Source organism: Hylobates moloch, unplaced genomic scaffold, assembly GCF_009828535.3.
Source record: "Hylobates moloch isolate HMO894 unplaced genomic scaffold, HMol_V3 SCAFFOLD_12, whole genome shotgun sequence".
Taxonomy (NCBI): Eukaryota; Metazoa; Chordata; class Mammalia; order Primates; family Hylobatidae; genus Hylobates; species Hylobates moloch.
This window is the reverse complement of record NW_026652287.1, coordinates 85,982,015-85,998,444: the sequence shown is the minus strand read 5'-3', so window position 1 is coordinate 85,998,444 and position 16,430 is coordinate 85,982,015. Positions and strand designations below refer to the sequence as shown.

General features: G+C 35.9%; 1 protein-coding gene across 6 annotated transcripts in view; it reads left to right on the top strand.

Annotated features, from left to right (window-relative positions):
- MGAT4C (MGAT4 family member C) overlaps positions 1 to 16,430 on the top strand; it is a 257,557-nt gene that overhangs the window by 83,753 nt on the left and 157,374 nt on the right. The window contains exon 2 of one of the 6 annotated variants that reach the window (XM_058424885.1): positions 9,473 to 9,544. The exons of the other annotated variants lie outside the window; for them this stretch is intronic. The gene's annotated coding sequence lies outside the window, so the exon portion shown is untranslated. The remainder of the gene's footprint in view (positions 1 to 9,472; positions 9,545 to 16,430) is intronic. 6 annotated transcript variants of the gene reach the window in all.

The following is a 16,430-nucleotide window of genomic DNA, read 5'->3' as shown; positions in this document are numbered from 1 at the left end:
AAATGGGTAAATTCCTGGAAGCACACAGTCTTGGGAGATTGAATAAGGAAGAGATTGAAACCCTGAATAGACCAATATCAACTTCTGAAACTGAATCAGTAATAAAGAACCTGCTAACCAAAACAAAAGCCCTGGTTCAGGTGAATTTACAGCCAAATTCTACCAGATGTATAAAAAGAAAAAAATCATACCAATTCTACTAAAATCATTCCAAAAAGTTGAGAAGGAGGGGCTCCTCTCTAATCCTTTCTATGAAGGCAGCATCAGCCTGATACTAAAATCTGGCAGAGATACAAAGAAAAAAGAAAACTGCAGACTAAAATCCCTCGTGAACATAGACACAAAAATCCTAAAGAAAAAAAAAGGAACCTAGCAAATTGAATCCAGCAGCACATCAGAATGTTAATACAACATGATCAACTGGACTTTATTCCTGAGATGTGAGGCGGGTTCAACATATGCAAATCAATAAATGTGATTCACTGCGTAAAAAAAAATCAAACCATATAATCATCTCAATACTCAGAAAATGATGTGATAAAATCCAGCATCCTGTCGTGATGAAAACTCTCAAGAAACTAGGCATCAAAGGAACATACCTCAAAATGATAAGAGCTATGCATGACAAACCCATGGACTACATCATACTGAATGAGTACAAGCTCAAACCATTTCCCTTGAGAACTGGAAAAAGACAAGGATGCCTACTCTCACTTCTCCTATTCTACATAGTACTGGAAGTCCTAGCCAGAGCAGTCAGGCAAGAAAAATAAATAAAATCCACCAAAATAGGAAAATAAGTCAAACTATCTCTCTTTGCTGAGGATATGATCTATACCTAGAAAATCCTATATTCTGCCTAAAGACTCCTAGAATTGATAAACAATTCTAGTAAGTTAAGTTTTAGGATACAAAATAGGGGTACAAAATTCAGTAATATTTCCACACACTAACACCATTTAGGCTGAGAGTGAAATCAAGAAAAGAATCCCACTTACAATAGCCACAAAGCAGATCAGATATCTAGGAATATAGCTAACCAAGGAGGTATAATCTAATTATAACTTGTGAATAATTACAGTAAATTTTAGATATTTAATTTTCTCTAATGGTATAACTTACATATGGCCTTCTTTGTTTTTATAAAATTTCCTGATTTGAATTTTTCACATTATATGCAATAGTTTGCAGTTAACTTAAATGGGAATAAAGCAATATAGACCTTCAGAATCTGGTTCTGTGTTGTTGATTCTTTTAAAATAAAAGACATGAAATAAGAAAAAGAAATAAAGTTACAATTTTTACTTATTTATTGTATTGAACATTTTCATATTCCTTACCTTTAACAATTATATTTCAATATTTTATTCCTAGTTTAGAGCAGCCAAATTCCAACCTCAATTTGCTTTATTTTAATAATGCATAATGGTTAAAAAATAATTAGTAAACATCTCTAAAAGGTAAAAAATGGTCAAAATTTGAATTTTATTCTGTTATAAATGTTATATTTTTAGAATTCCAGTAAGATTTGGGCTATGGATTTATGATGGGTAAGAAATAGACTACATTAATGTATTTGTATGAGAGTCTCCCTATGTGCTCTGGAAACTCACAGATGAATATCATTATGACCCTTGCCTGCCCTCAAAGGGTTGTGATTTATTAGAAGGAGATATATATGTGTAAAGTAATGATCCAACATCTAGCTAAATGTATAGTTATCAATATAATTGGTATTATATTTTAAAACTTTCATTTGGGCAATATGATTTATTATTTTCAATCACTTTCAATCACCGCTGCTTCTTGAATAAAGTATATTTTTCAGTTGTTTAATATTCTTTATTACTGAATTGTAGAAGTCACAGAGGGGTGATGTGGTTGGCTCTGTGTCCCCACCCAAATCTCATCTGGAATTATAATCCACACATGTCGAAGGAGGAGCCTGATGGGAAGTTATAGGATTATGGGGGCCGTTTCCCCCATGCTGTTCTCATGCTAGCAAGTTCTCAGGATATCTGGTGGCTTAAAAGTGTGGCACATCCTTCTTCTTCACCCACTCTCTCTCTCCTGCCACCATGTAAGATGTGTCTTTCTTCTACTTCACCTTCCTCCATGATTGTAAGTTTCCTGAGGCCTCCCAAACCATGTGGAATTGCACATCAATTAAATCTCTTTTCTTTCCTTTTTTCTTTTCTTTATAAATAACCCAATCTCAGGTAGTTGTTAACAGCAGTGTAAAAACTGACTAATAACAGGGGATTTATTATTTTTCTATGATCTTTAAAATGATTTTTATCTACCTGCATAACAAGAGCATGCATATTAAAAATGTGGTGAATAATAGGGTAATAATGACACATTTAATTTGCATTACATAATATCTTCTTTATGCATTGCCTTTAATCTCATTTTGAATTATTTCACTTAAAGAAGTAATACTTTAAAATTATTGTATTTTAAATTCCATATGGATATAATTGATTATACTTTTAGATTCAGGATCGACCAGTGGTCATTATGCGTTTACTTATAATTACATAATGGAAAGTCCTAAGTTAAAAAGAGGAAAACATAATCATCTACTTAGTTCATGAATGCACTTTCAGTTAAAAAAAATTTATAAATGTATATATTAAAAATATTGCAATATGTGTAAACTTTTTTTTTCATATTTTGCCTAAAGCAAAATGCCTTATATCATGATAGTACTTGCATTTCTGACATGATCTGTACTTAGCAATTTTGAAGTGGCTCTTTAGGGTGAGATTATACAGGTTAAGAAATATTTCTGCAGTATCCAGGGCCTAAATTATAGCAATCACATACACCAGGAGGGGGATGGGATTAAAGAGAAGGGAAATTGCCTAAATTGCCCATTAGCTTTATAAAAAAAAAAATAAGCTATTTTCTTCTGGAGAATTATCTTGCTCTTGTGGAAAAAATAAATTTTTGAGTTAGACTGACCAGGGCTACATTTGCTTTCTAATATTTTTTAGATGCAAAGCCCTGAGAGAGCTACTCAAGTTTTCTAAGCCATAATTTACTCAGTAGAAAAATGAAAAATGAACATATCAAAACCTTGTAGAGTTTTTCTAAACAAATGATGAAATGATATTTATGTTCCTAATACCCTGGAACCAAAACTATTCTCACATGTTCTTCTGTACTTTTAAAAAATGTAATCTCAGCTGGATTTGGTGGCTCACACCTGTATTCCCGGCACTTTGGGAGGCCAAGGTGGGCGGATCATCTGAGGTCGGGAGTTCAAGACCAGCCTGACCAACACAGAGAAACCCCATCTCTACTAAAAACACAAAATTAGCCAGGCATGGTGGCGTATGCCTTAATACCAGCTACTCAGGAGGCTGAGGCAGGAGAATCACTTGAACCTGGGACACAGAGGTTGTGGTGAGCCGAGATTGTGCCATTGCACTCCGGCCTGGACAATAAGAGCAGAACTCCATCTCAAAGAAAAAAAAATGTAATCTCATCAGTTTCATAGCTATCATCCACATGTCAGTGACTCTCAGATTAATATGTTAACCTTCATATCTATTTAATTATAATTTTCAAAAAGATAAACACAATAATCTCTGGCAAATTTGAAATAAACACATGCCAAAGATTCTGTTTAACTCATTAATTAATAGCAAGATATTGAAACTGACCCAAAGAGCATATGAGAAAATAACTATATATATATATGTGTTTACATATGTGTACATGTATGCATGTATTAATATAATATGCAATTTAATAAAGAAATTTTAAGATTTCCAGGTTGCAGACAAAACTGGTTAATATTTTACAGGGCAATAAGCTGTAACTTTTTTTATTTCAGTAGACTAAAATTATATTCATATTTACACAATAGCAACAGCAAATGTATAAGTTAGCCTCCATCCCTACAGAGTTGGAAAATGACCTAGTTAATAGAAAGTCAAGGCCAGCCCTGGATTAAAAGAACACTCTTTTCCCCATTTCCAACTTTAGAATATTTTTTCTTACCTTTCTTTCATCATATTTTGTGTGTATATATACATACACACATAAGTTTAGAGACACACACAAATACAAAGTTATACAGAATATATAAATTATTGTTCTCACCCATTTGATATTTCCAGTTGGCAATCTAGCAGTGTCATCTATTGTAACATTTCTGGAACACACAAATACACTCAACCTGCTCCTTCATAGCTCTGCATGTCAGTAAATAATGCCACCACCGCTCCATGTACTGAAGCCCCAAATCTAAGATCATCTTTGATCCTTTAATTATTTCTTTTCCTTTAAACCCACAGACTACCATAATCATGTCCTGTTTAGAGCACCTAAACCACATTACGAATGTGTCTATTTTGTATTTTTTCTATTACTATGCCTTCTATTCCATGGTGCCATCATCTCTCATATTACTGCTGCACCATGGCTTCCAAACTTCATTTCTTCCCATCCATTTTCCACACACATGTCTAAACCATCTAATGGCTATTCATTATACTTTGATACAAAATTATTTCCCTTGCCTACAAGGTTCTATGAACTGGCTCTGAACTAACTTGCCAAGTTCATCTTACATGATTTCTGCTATGTACTCACTGTACTTCAGCTACATTGATATTTTTGGTTTCTAAATTCTTCAAGCTCTTCCCCACCTGAAAAATAGTTAATTCCCTCTTCCCTTAATTCTCACATCCAAGATCATCTATTTGTACCTTTGTTTAAATATCACCTCTTAATAGAGGCCTTCCCTGACCACTTAATTTAAATTATCACTCTCTCATTACTCTCTATCATGCCATCCCACTTTATTTTCTTCAGAACACACACATTTATAGCTTACTTTTTAATTTGTTGGTCTTATTTCCACCGTAATATGAGCTCCATGGGCATAGCTGTCTTATCTGTCTGATTCGGCACAGTCTCCTCAGTATCCAGAACAGAGTCAGGCATGTGGGAAGCTCTCAACACATAATTGTAGATAAAATGAAAGATTGATACAGATGAAGTACTAGATATCGCTAAGCTCTGCATAAAAGTAAGGTTCCTGGTGCAGAAAATGGTCGGTGTGCCAAAAACAAAATTCACCTATTTATCTTTTTTTTTGCTCTACATGTGTCTAAAATTGCAATTAAAGTACAATGTGAGAACCAACAGGTCCATTTCAAATGGGCAGATTCACTGTGCACAGGTTACCAACGGATCTCAGCCTGGTGAGAGAGAACATCCACATATAAAAGAAGTTACAAGAAGCAAGTTTATTTTTTATAGATAGGCAGTGAGGGACAACAGAAGCATAGGATTCACCAAGCCTCAAAAAAGCTGACCACAGTGAATGGTATTTTGCCTGCACTTGCCTGACTTACACTGGAGCTGAGGGACCCTGAAAGGCAGCCCACTCCCAATTATATACCTAAGGGACAATGCCTCACCATCAGAGGCTACAGCATTGACGAAAATCTCATTTCCAGGGTAGACTGAAACAAAGCCCGGGCTGTTCTGGCCAATTCCCCCTTATCTCAGGATGTTGAATTCCCAGCCTATTTTATACTTATTCTTGAGAACTATAAGCAAGAAATGGTGGAGGGAGAACTGGGCCAGTCCAAGGCCACCCAGAGAACTGCCTTCCACTTTCTCAAATACAATTCATGATAATGAACTTTGGAATGTACTCAAAAAGTACTCAATATCAAGCAAGTTCTACTTTGTGATGGTAAATGTGTTTTGTCTCAGTATGAATCCCTATAACTTTCCTTTTCTCTTTTCAGCATCTTTTGATTGATAATGTTCTACATCCCTGAAACGTTTTTATCTATAACACCATAATCCATTTTTTGGTATAAAGTTAATTTTCAGAGAAAGAAAAAATGCTCACAATAAGAATGGATCATCGGGAGTGTATTAGTCTATTTTCACACTGCTCTAAAGAAATATCCAATCTGGGAAATTTACAAAGGAATGAGGTTTAATTGACACAGTTCCACATGGCTGAGGAGGCCTCAGGAAACTTACAATCATGGAAGAAGGCAAAGGGAGAAGCAAGCACCTTCTTCACAAGGCAGCAGGAGAGAGAAGTGAGAGCACAGGAAAAAGTGTTATTTATAAAACCATCAGATCTCATGAGAATTCACTCATTATCACAAGAACAGCATGGAGGAAACCTCCCTACAATCCAGTCACTTCCCTCCCTTGACACACGCAGGTTACATGTCCCTCCCTGGATGCATGGTGATTACAATGAGAGATGAGATTTGGGTGGGGACACACAGCCAAACCATGTCATGGACCCATTTGATTCTTTAACAATATTTTAGAGGTAACTGTTTATGTAACTTATAACTGAACACATGAGATGGACTGTAAATTGAATCTTCAAAGGATTCAATGCTATGTCTGTTTTGGGATTTTCAGGGTTATACTTTCATGATTTACCTCAAACAATTTATTAAATATTTTACTTTGTTGTGTATTTCTATTGTGTGCTGATATATTAATTTGAGAGTAGCCTTTTTCTCCTTAGTGGCCTAAATGTAAGCACAGCCAAGAGATTTCCTCCAGGAGTAGGAGAATTAGAGGCCATGTACTTGTTGGGTTTACAGCTGTTTGAATTGAGAGAGGGCAACTCACTGCTTTATTCTTGTTTTTAATGTGAGAGAGGCTGTGGCCCTTTGGTATTCTCCACCACATCTACAGTCATTCAGGAACAGAGAATATTTGTTTCATAATAAGTGGTGCAGATTGGGATCTGTGAAGTGGAAAATGTAATAGTTTGTACTTTCAGGATCAGGGTGTAATATTATTGGTAGGACTGAAAAGTGATCTGAACTGGATTGGACGCATTATTAAAGCACAGATAGACCCACGGATGACTTAAAGGAAAAAAAGAGCAAGAGAGGATACTTTGGAAGTCATTTCTATATTCTGACCCTTTTTTGTTTATTAAGGGAAAGACTTGGACTTTATCTTTGGGTTTGTGTGTTTCATAAAAATGCATATATGTTAACAAGAACATTACTTGGCTAGAACTACATACTCTCATATTTCCTAATAGTAGAACAGTACCTGGTATGTAATGGCCATTCGCTAAACCAGTAAATACTTGTTGAATGCATGTCGTGTGAATAAAAGACAGATTTCTCTATGAACAGAGTAGCCCTGTGTGATATACGATGGGAAAAGAGAAATCCATGTGAGGACATGGAAAAAGTGTGGGTGCTGTGGCTTGAATGTGCTCCCCAAAATTGAAATGTTGAAACTGAATCACCAGTACAATAGTATTAAGATGTGAGACCTTTAGAAGGTGATTAAGTCATGAGGGCAGAATCCTCAGGGATGGAATTATGGCCCTTATAGAAAGGCAAGAGGGAGTGGATTTGCTTTCCTCCACTGTTCTGCCATGTGAGGACACAGCATTTGCCCCTCTAGTGGACACACAACGAGGCACCATCTTGGAAGCAGAGGTCAGGTTCTCACCAGACACTGAACCTGCCAGCACCTTGATCTTGGACTTGTAGCCTCCAGAATTGTGAGAAGTAAATTTCTGGTTTTATAAACTATTCAGTCTCAGATGTTTTGTTATAGCAGCGCAAACAGACTAAGACAATAAGCTTACTTACCATGTTAGGGTAAAGCCTGAGGAAAAATTACAGGGATTTGGAAGGATCCCCATCTGTCAAGTGACACAGTGGGGACTGAGGTGTTGGAGTGAGAGTGGCAGCTCAGGAAGGCACTCTCAGGCAGTTCCAGCAACAAGTCGTTGTACCAACAGGATTGCTGAACTTGATAGATGTAAGCATGGTGTCAGGTGTGGGACCAGGAAGGCAGACTGGATCACATTAGTTAGTATACAAAGCTGGGACATCTGGCCCACAGCCTTAAATTGTCATACAGGAATTTGAAGAAAACAAGGTTATAGAATAGCCTTAGTGATAGGAACAACGTAAGGCTCTGCCTTAGGAACCAGGACATTAAAGCATAAACCAGGGCATAAGCCACGACTGTGAGCCATGCTCAATTTTGAAAGAGCCACCTGGATTACTGAAATTGTTCAGTTAGTTAGAAAAGTAATTAAAACATGATATTTTTAAAGATTATAATTAGGTAACAAGATTTTATTTAAATAAAACATATGAATGTGTTCATTCAGTCATTCTCTAATCTTTACACAGTGTCAATTTTTTTTTTTTTTTCTTTTTGAGACAGAGTCTCGCTCTGTTGCCCAGGCTAGAGTGCAATGGTGCAAGCTCCGCCTCCGGGTTCACACCATTCTCCTGCCTCACCTCCCAAGTAGCTGAACTACAGGCGCCCGCCAACATGCTCAGCTAATTTTTTGCATTTTTAGTAGAGATGGGGTTTCACTGTATTAGCCAGGATGGTCTCCATCTCCTGACCTCGTGATCCACCCACCTCGGCCTCCCAAAGTGCTGGGATTACAGGCGTGAGCCACCACGCCCAGCCAGCGTCAATTTTTTTTTTTTTTTTTCCACTGTGTCTTCTGGGGCACTGATTTCACTTCCATTTTATAATTTCAGGCAGTAAAAGGTTAATTCAGCAGTCTTGGTTTTTCACAAACTGCACATTCCAAAGAAGGGTCTGTCTTTAGTATTGGCTTTTGGCTGAATCTTAGGAAGTAATCTCTGAGAACTTGAAATATACTACCTGATAAGAATATTTTTATATACCTGGTGTCTTGGGACATGCTTTACCAGTTTGAGCAGTAAAGATTATGCTAAGAATGTGATTTATGGTGAATGCCTGTTTTTGCTCTGAGGGAGGGGAGAGTCTGAGTAGCTGAGTTCAATTGCACTGGCATTGCATGCTTGCATTACTGACCCCCAATAAAAACCCTGGATGCCAAAGCTTGAGTGAGCTTCTCTGGTTAGCAGCACTTATCATGCATTGTTACACATCATTGCTGAGAGGATTACATGCATCACCATGAGACTCCGCTGAGAGAGCACCCCTGGGGTGACTTCTATCGGTTTCTTTTGGACTTCCTTCCTTGCACCTTGCACCTTTTCCCTTTGTTGCTTTTAATCTGTATTTTCTCTATGATAAACCATAAACATAGGAGATTTCTGAAGCCTGTGAGTTTTTCAAGCAAATTATTGAGCTTGAAGTTATCTTGAAGACCTCCAACACAATTTCCTGTACAAACCACCACATACTGCATCATCCACTATTTCCAGGTTTTGTTTCTTTGAAGAAGGAACACTTAATAGAACTTGGAATCTGACTGCAGATTCTTTCCAAATTTTATAATTTTTGAATTAAAGGAAAAGCAAAAAAACATGTATGCAAACTAACACAAGTGATTTTTGGTGGGCATAAGAGTACTAAAGGGAGTGGAAGTGCAGGGACACTTCTTGAGTAATAACTAACACTTATTGAACGTGTATTATTTACCAGGCAGTATTGTATGCCCTTATATGTTTCAACCCATTTAATACTCAATTATGTCATTTAGATCAGGAGTCCCTAACCCCTGGTCCACAGACTGGTACCCCGGCCTGTTGGGAATGAGGCCACACAGCCAGAGGTGAGTGGAGGGTGAATGAGCTTTACTGTCGGTTCATGTCTTGTAAGATCAGTGGGGGCGTTAGATTCTCACAGGAGAGAGAACACTATTGTGAACTGCTCATGAGAGGGTTTAAGTTGTGTACTTCTTATGAGAATCTAACTAATGCCTGATGATCTGAGGTGGAACAGTTTCATCCTGAAACCATCTTCCACCCATCCACCACCCAGTTCATGGAAAAATTGTCTCCCATGAAACCGGTCCCTGGTGCCAAAAAGTTGGGGACCACTGACTTAGATGTCTGCACAAATACAGTGAAATGAATATCTAATAGTACACTAGGATAATTCAAGAAAGAAATTTGAGTTTTTAATTTACCATTTTATCTACTTTTCCTAAAATACTCTTTTTAATTTATGAATGCCTTAAATTTTCTCTTTTTTGGGAACCATGGTAGTTCTTCATAATGTTGTCTTTGAAGATACATTTTCATACTGATATTTCAAATAACTGTAAGTCATGTTTTGGATGAATATAATATGAGACCCCTGTTGAAGAATTATGTTCTAAAATATCAACCCACAAGGAGTATCTACTTTAGATAATTTCTTTTTCTTTTTTTTTTTTTTTTTTTTTCGAGACGGAGTCTCGCTCTGTCGCCCAGGCTGGAGTGCAGTGGCGCAATCTCGGCTCACTGCAAGCTCCGCCTCCCGGGTTCACGCCATTCTCCTGCCTCAGCCTCTCCGAGTTGCTGGGACTACAGGCGCCCGCCACCACGCCCGGCTAATTGTTTTGTATTTTTAGTAGAGACGGGGTTTCATCGTGGTCTCGATTTCCTGACCTCGTGATCCGCCCGCCTCGGCCTCCCAAAGTGCTGGGATTAACAAGTGTGAGCCACCGTGCCCGGCCTAGATAATTTCTTTACAGCTTTCTTTGTCTGTTAAGATTTGTAGTGAAAATTTAGATTTTGTGCTTTTTACCCTTTCTATAGCTATGGAATGCTAAATGTTACTAGATGCTGTATAAAATATGAGAGAAGAGGGCAATATCCTGCCCTGAGATGCTTGCAATTTGTCTTAAGTGAACGCTATAAAAATGAACTCACCTCAAAAAGAAGTGACACAAGAAAATTTACTTTGGAATTAAACTTTTAAATGTAAACTTTGGTTACATAAGTTAAAATGAAGTACATAATTTTTCTATTTTGACTGATCTTGAAATGACATAGCCATGTCACATTTATCTTCTTTAATATTATAATGTTAAAATGAGGATTTAGAGGGAATAGCTTTTTTTTTCAGATGGAAACCCAATTAAATATATGAATACCACTCATTTTAACATTAAATACTGGCATGTTGTTATTGTGGAGTATGAAAAAAATTTAAAAGTAAACATTTTTATGAAAAAATTTAAAAAATAGTTTCTGTATTAATGTAAATGCTTTAAAATATTTCTCACATTGTATTTAGCATCAATAATTCATTCCTCAATTTTTAACCTATAAGAAATTTTACATTCAACACCAGAAATAAGAACTTAAAATGTCAAGTTTTGTAGACCCTCCCACTGATATATCATATCAGGGCTAAACTTTTATTTTCTTTTCAATAATTGTTCATAAAATGAATAGGGGGGCACAGCAGTGCTTGAGGAGAGATATAAAAATCAAACATTAATTTTATTCAGATGAGATGATTTGTATGCAAGCTGATCAGGCTACAAGCTTATCTCATTACAAGCTCAAGGCTCTTAGAGTTTCATCATTTCTCAGATGCCATTAAGTTTAATAATATGACTGCCTGTATTGTGTATTAAAAATGTGTGTCTATTCTGCAATTCCATATAATGGTAAAGTGTTTATGAATATTTATTACTTTGTCTTTAGTGCTGTCTACTTTAGACTAAATAGCAAAGTTAATTGCCTATACTGCTCTAATTGCATTGTTTAGAGAACGTTCTCTCCTCTTTCTGTTCAGTTGCAAAGATATTGGTAGGATGCAGATTTTTTGACGTGCAATTATTGTCATGAGAAAATTTGCACAGACAGAATTGCACACCAAATTAAAACATAGTAGGTACACTTGGTCTCTGGCAAGGTCAATTAGCTCTATACCCTTCTCTCTGAGAATGCAAGTGGCCAATCAGGGTAATTTTAACAGAGGCAGAGGCACAGTTTTGCATATGCAATTTGTTTCAAGAAATTATGATAAGCACACAATGTTTTTTAACTGTTATTTTAAGTTCAGGGGTACAAGTGCAGGCTTGTTACACAGGTAAACCTGCATCATGGAGGCTTGTTGTACAGATTATTTCATCACCCAGGTATTTCATTATGGTACTAGGCTTAATGATTCCTGGTTCTCTCCTTCCACTCTCCAAGGAGCACAAATTTTAAGTGACAGCAAAAAGACTGTTTGCAAGAAGTCTTTTAAAAATACACCATTTAATTAGACATTCCCTTTATTCTTCTTTTCAAAATTAATAGTTCTTCATGAAATGCTTCAATATGGATGTTGTAGTTTTTGTTAACATTATTTTGTTTTGGTTCTTCAAATTTTTCTCTCTTCTTTGTTTTGCTCTCAATGGAACCCAGTAAATATTTTCTTCTGAAATCAAGAAGCTTTAAATTTAGCCTTAGATTTGTCTCTCAAATATTGTCTTAGAGAGACCACTTTATATTTCTATGTGTGCTTCTATGCTGTCCAAATAATGGATCCCTTACCTATATATCATAATTTGCAGAGTCTTCTCTATAAGTTACTAATATTAGTGTAAACATAAGTAATTATACTACTGATTTATTCTCTTAAATAGAAAAACTTTCACGCAATATGATTTCCATTTTTTCCTCCTCTCTAGTAATTCATCAGACTATAACGATTTGTCCAACTTTAAAGGAAAGCCGACTTTTCTTCTGTAAATATCTTCAATGCTCCACTCAAATTAGGATTATACTTCATCCAGACATGTTATTTAGGAGGAAAAACTATCCTAAGTAATAGAAAAAAGTGTACGTTACAACATTTAATAGGCTGGGCGCAGTGGCTCATACCTGTAATCCCAGCACTTTGGGAGGCCAAGAAGGGTGGATCACAAGGTCAGAAGATCGAGACCATCCTGGCTAACACGGTGAAACTCCGTCTCTACTAAAAATACAAAAAATTAGCCAGGCATGTTGGCGGGCGCCTGTAGTCCCAGCTACTCGGGAGGCTGAGGCAGGAGAATGGCGTGAACCCGGGAGGTGGAGCTTGCAGTGAGCCGAGATCACAGCACTGCACTCCAGCCTGGGCGACAGAACAAGACTCCATCTTAAAAAAAAAAAAAAAAAAAATTTAAATAAATTTCTGCTATCTTATGTCTTCTCTTTACCCTCACCTCATCTAGTCTTAGAAAACTCAACCCACCTTTCTAAGACGTACATGGGTCCAACACATGCATGCCCTTCTAGTTGAAAACAAATAAAAATAAACACACACCACACACACACACACACAAACACACGATTCATAATGGTAGGTGTTCCACATCTTTTTCTAGACATTCTAAAGACAAGAAAGAATCCACCCAATGTTGTTTAGATGGTCTGATAATTTAGTCTGTTTGATGAGTGTTGTGCAGTAGAAATACTTCCAAACTTTACAGAGTTGGTAAAGTTTAATATATGTAGGACATTGCCAGGTGTGGAAAATGTAAGGATACAGGTAAAGGAACATGAAAGTACATGTTATAATCTGGAAAAAAAAAAAGGAGAGAATTAGAATGTATAAAGCAAGTACCAAATAAGGTAGATGGTTGTCCAATTGTAAAGGATTTGAATCTCAATGATCGTAACCTTTACATTTTGCTGATTACTATTGAGAAGACATCAAATTTTAATTAATAAATAAAATAATATTATAAAATTCATGGGAAGAGAAGCTTTCAAGAAATACGAAAATCTCAAAAATACCCAGTGCTGCAGCGTCTAGAATGAAGACCTTGAAGAGGCCATTAGATCGGATAACTTCCAAGTTCTTAAAGAGAACACGGAAAAGAAACCAGTAGATAATATTCTATTAAAAATACTTTCAAAATTAACGTCCAATTCTCAGTCCAGGGGAGTGAGTGGAAGATGAAAAAGCAGGAGGACTAATGTAAAAAAGAAAAGAAGAAAACTGTATCTCATCTTCCTCAGAGAATGGTGTGTGCATCTCCTAACTAATCGAATAAACAAATATGTGTTGAAGTGAGAACACAATGGGACATGTGGATTCCCTCAAGAATGCAAAAATGTTAATTTTACCTGTGATCTTAGCACAGAATAACCTGCCAGCCATAATTAGAATATACATGTAAGAAAATAAGTAGATTTTGCCACTACTCCCTGGTAGGATAACTCTTAGACCTTGGTTTCAGGTCTTCGGATCATAGAAAACGAAGTAAGAAAATGTTTATTTTGCTATGTAAATATTGCTATGCTGTTAAAATTTGATGATATTATTCTGTTTCTGATCAAAAGGAATGTCTGCAACATATTTTTAGTGTTGCCCAAAAGTGTCTTAGACTTTTTTCGTTCATAGTTATAATATTTGATCTGCTATTTTTTTTGTATAAATACTTTTCTTGTCGCATCTAGTAGTAAAAACCTGTTATGCAGACTGTGGCTGTAGCCGTGTTCCCCTAGGGTCTAATATTGGAAAATATTTCTTTGTTATAGTGAAGGATACTTGCAGAAACTCTATTTTTGCCTGAGCAAAATCTTTCTGTTCTTTCTTTTTATAATCCTAAAATAATTTTCATTCCTTTTTACATCAGTATTTTCAGAAGTGATCAAATTAAATAGGCAAAGTAAATAAATGACTACCAAATTAGCAGAAATCCCATCTCACTAACTTTGCTGTGATTATTAGATCAGCCCAAATATAAACATATTTAATTTCCTGACATGAGAATCCATAACAAAACACAGTATCTACAGAAGGCACCTTCGGAACACCTGATTATCTCAGGCGCATGGATGTTTTCACAACATTAAAATATAATTAGGTCTAGCTTTGGCCAAATTCAGGAGAAAGGTTTGAGAATCTGCTACTTGGTAATTAACGTCTAATTGTTGGTAATTATGTTGTTTAGTTTTGTGCACAACTCTATTTTTTTGCACAAGGGCCCATACCAATTATACTCTGGCCACAACTGTTAAGGCTATCAACAAATTAAGTACTGATTGCCAGAACTTCATGAAAATGGTCTCCTACCAATTTGCATAAAGGAGGCTCCTAAGCCAAAAAAAAAAAAAAAAGAAAGTCTGTGTTGAATGTTGGATCTCCCATTTCATTTCTAATTATCTACTAATGGTTAGTCAGGCCAGAATTTATCTCAGAAGCTAGAGGTGGATAGCGATAAAAGTTTTAGAGATCTATTTCTTATTATGCTTAAAATATTTAGACCCCATTTAAAAGTTGTATACCCTGACAGGAAAGTTGGCAAGGTTTTGCCTTTAAACAGCTTTTTGTTTCTGCAGTTGCTTTTGATTTACTTTAGTGCAGCAGAGTTGAGTCTTTAATTTTTGTTTTTCCTGCAAAATAGCCACTTGGTGCAAGCTGAAGCAAAATGTGGAATGAAGAGCATGCATTGAAAATGTTTACTCCCTTATTGATAAAATATTTCTTCTCCTAAAAGACCCCCTAAAAACTGAAAATAATTTAAAATCCCCAGGGACTGATTTTATACTATAACTTATTAGTATTTTTAACATTCTTCTTGCAGTGAGTACTTAAATAACTTTGAACATAAAAATTAAAACATAAAATCTCTTGTAAAACCTTACTATAGTGATAATTATGCTACTTTAGCCTATAACATACAATAAAGATGTGTACTGAAAATATGTTACACATTACAGTTGTGATGTATAATACTGAGATACTGATAAAATGAATCTGCAGAGTGAAAGTATTTGGGGTTATAATTCATGGAAACAATAGCTTTTAGTGTTCTGCACTATATCATAAGAGTGACAATGTTGTGATGAAATGTAATGTATAATCCCCTTGGTCACACATACCAATTCTTTTCTGACCTGAAGAATAATGTGTCTCTATTTTAATAATAGTGTCATGATTCTTAGCATCCTATATTAAGTAGAGATAAGACCTGTACTTGAGGGTATAACTAGCAATGTAGTTTCAATTAGGAGAATCTATCAGCGTTTTCACTGCATATAGCTTTCCTGGTAAAAAGAAATATTTTACTTACTAAAATAAAGAATATTTATTAACATGGCCTACAGTGACTTCATATTAAAGATGAAATAAAAAATATTAGTTTTAAGGCTTGATATGGGACCAGGATATATAAACGAATTTTATCTAGGCTTATATAAAAAATGTGAAGTACATGAAAGGTCTTTTCTGTCCTCTCTGTTTAAATTTGTCCTAGTGGTCTCTCCTGGATGCCCAGCCACCTAGTGGCTCCCTCTTCAGCAAACCACATACTTGTGCACATCATCCCTATGACTGGAATTTATTTAACACCTATTATGTGCTAGGCACTGTGCTAGGGGCTGACATCACAAAGGATAAATCAACATTATTCCCATCTTGGAAAAGAATGCCATAAAAGTGAGGCACCCAAATCACTTACTAGCCTATGTTCTTTTTATTTCACTACCCTCCATATGTTAGTTTCTATTGCCTTCATGTGCTGGGTTAAACAATATCTACAACCTGCTAAAATAGTATGTTTAGTATTCAGGGTTTCTGATTAAAAACACTTTTTACTTCTTTCTTTTCTTCTTACTTCTAATTTCTGCCACTCAAGTTTTCAAGTATCTGTGTTTTATCAGAATATCCTGCATTGGTTTTTTGGTTCTTCTCTTTAACACACTAAGGCCGATTAAGTAAACCAAAATAAAAATCTCATAATA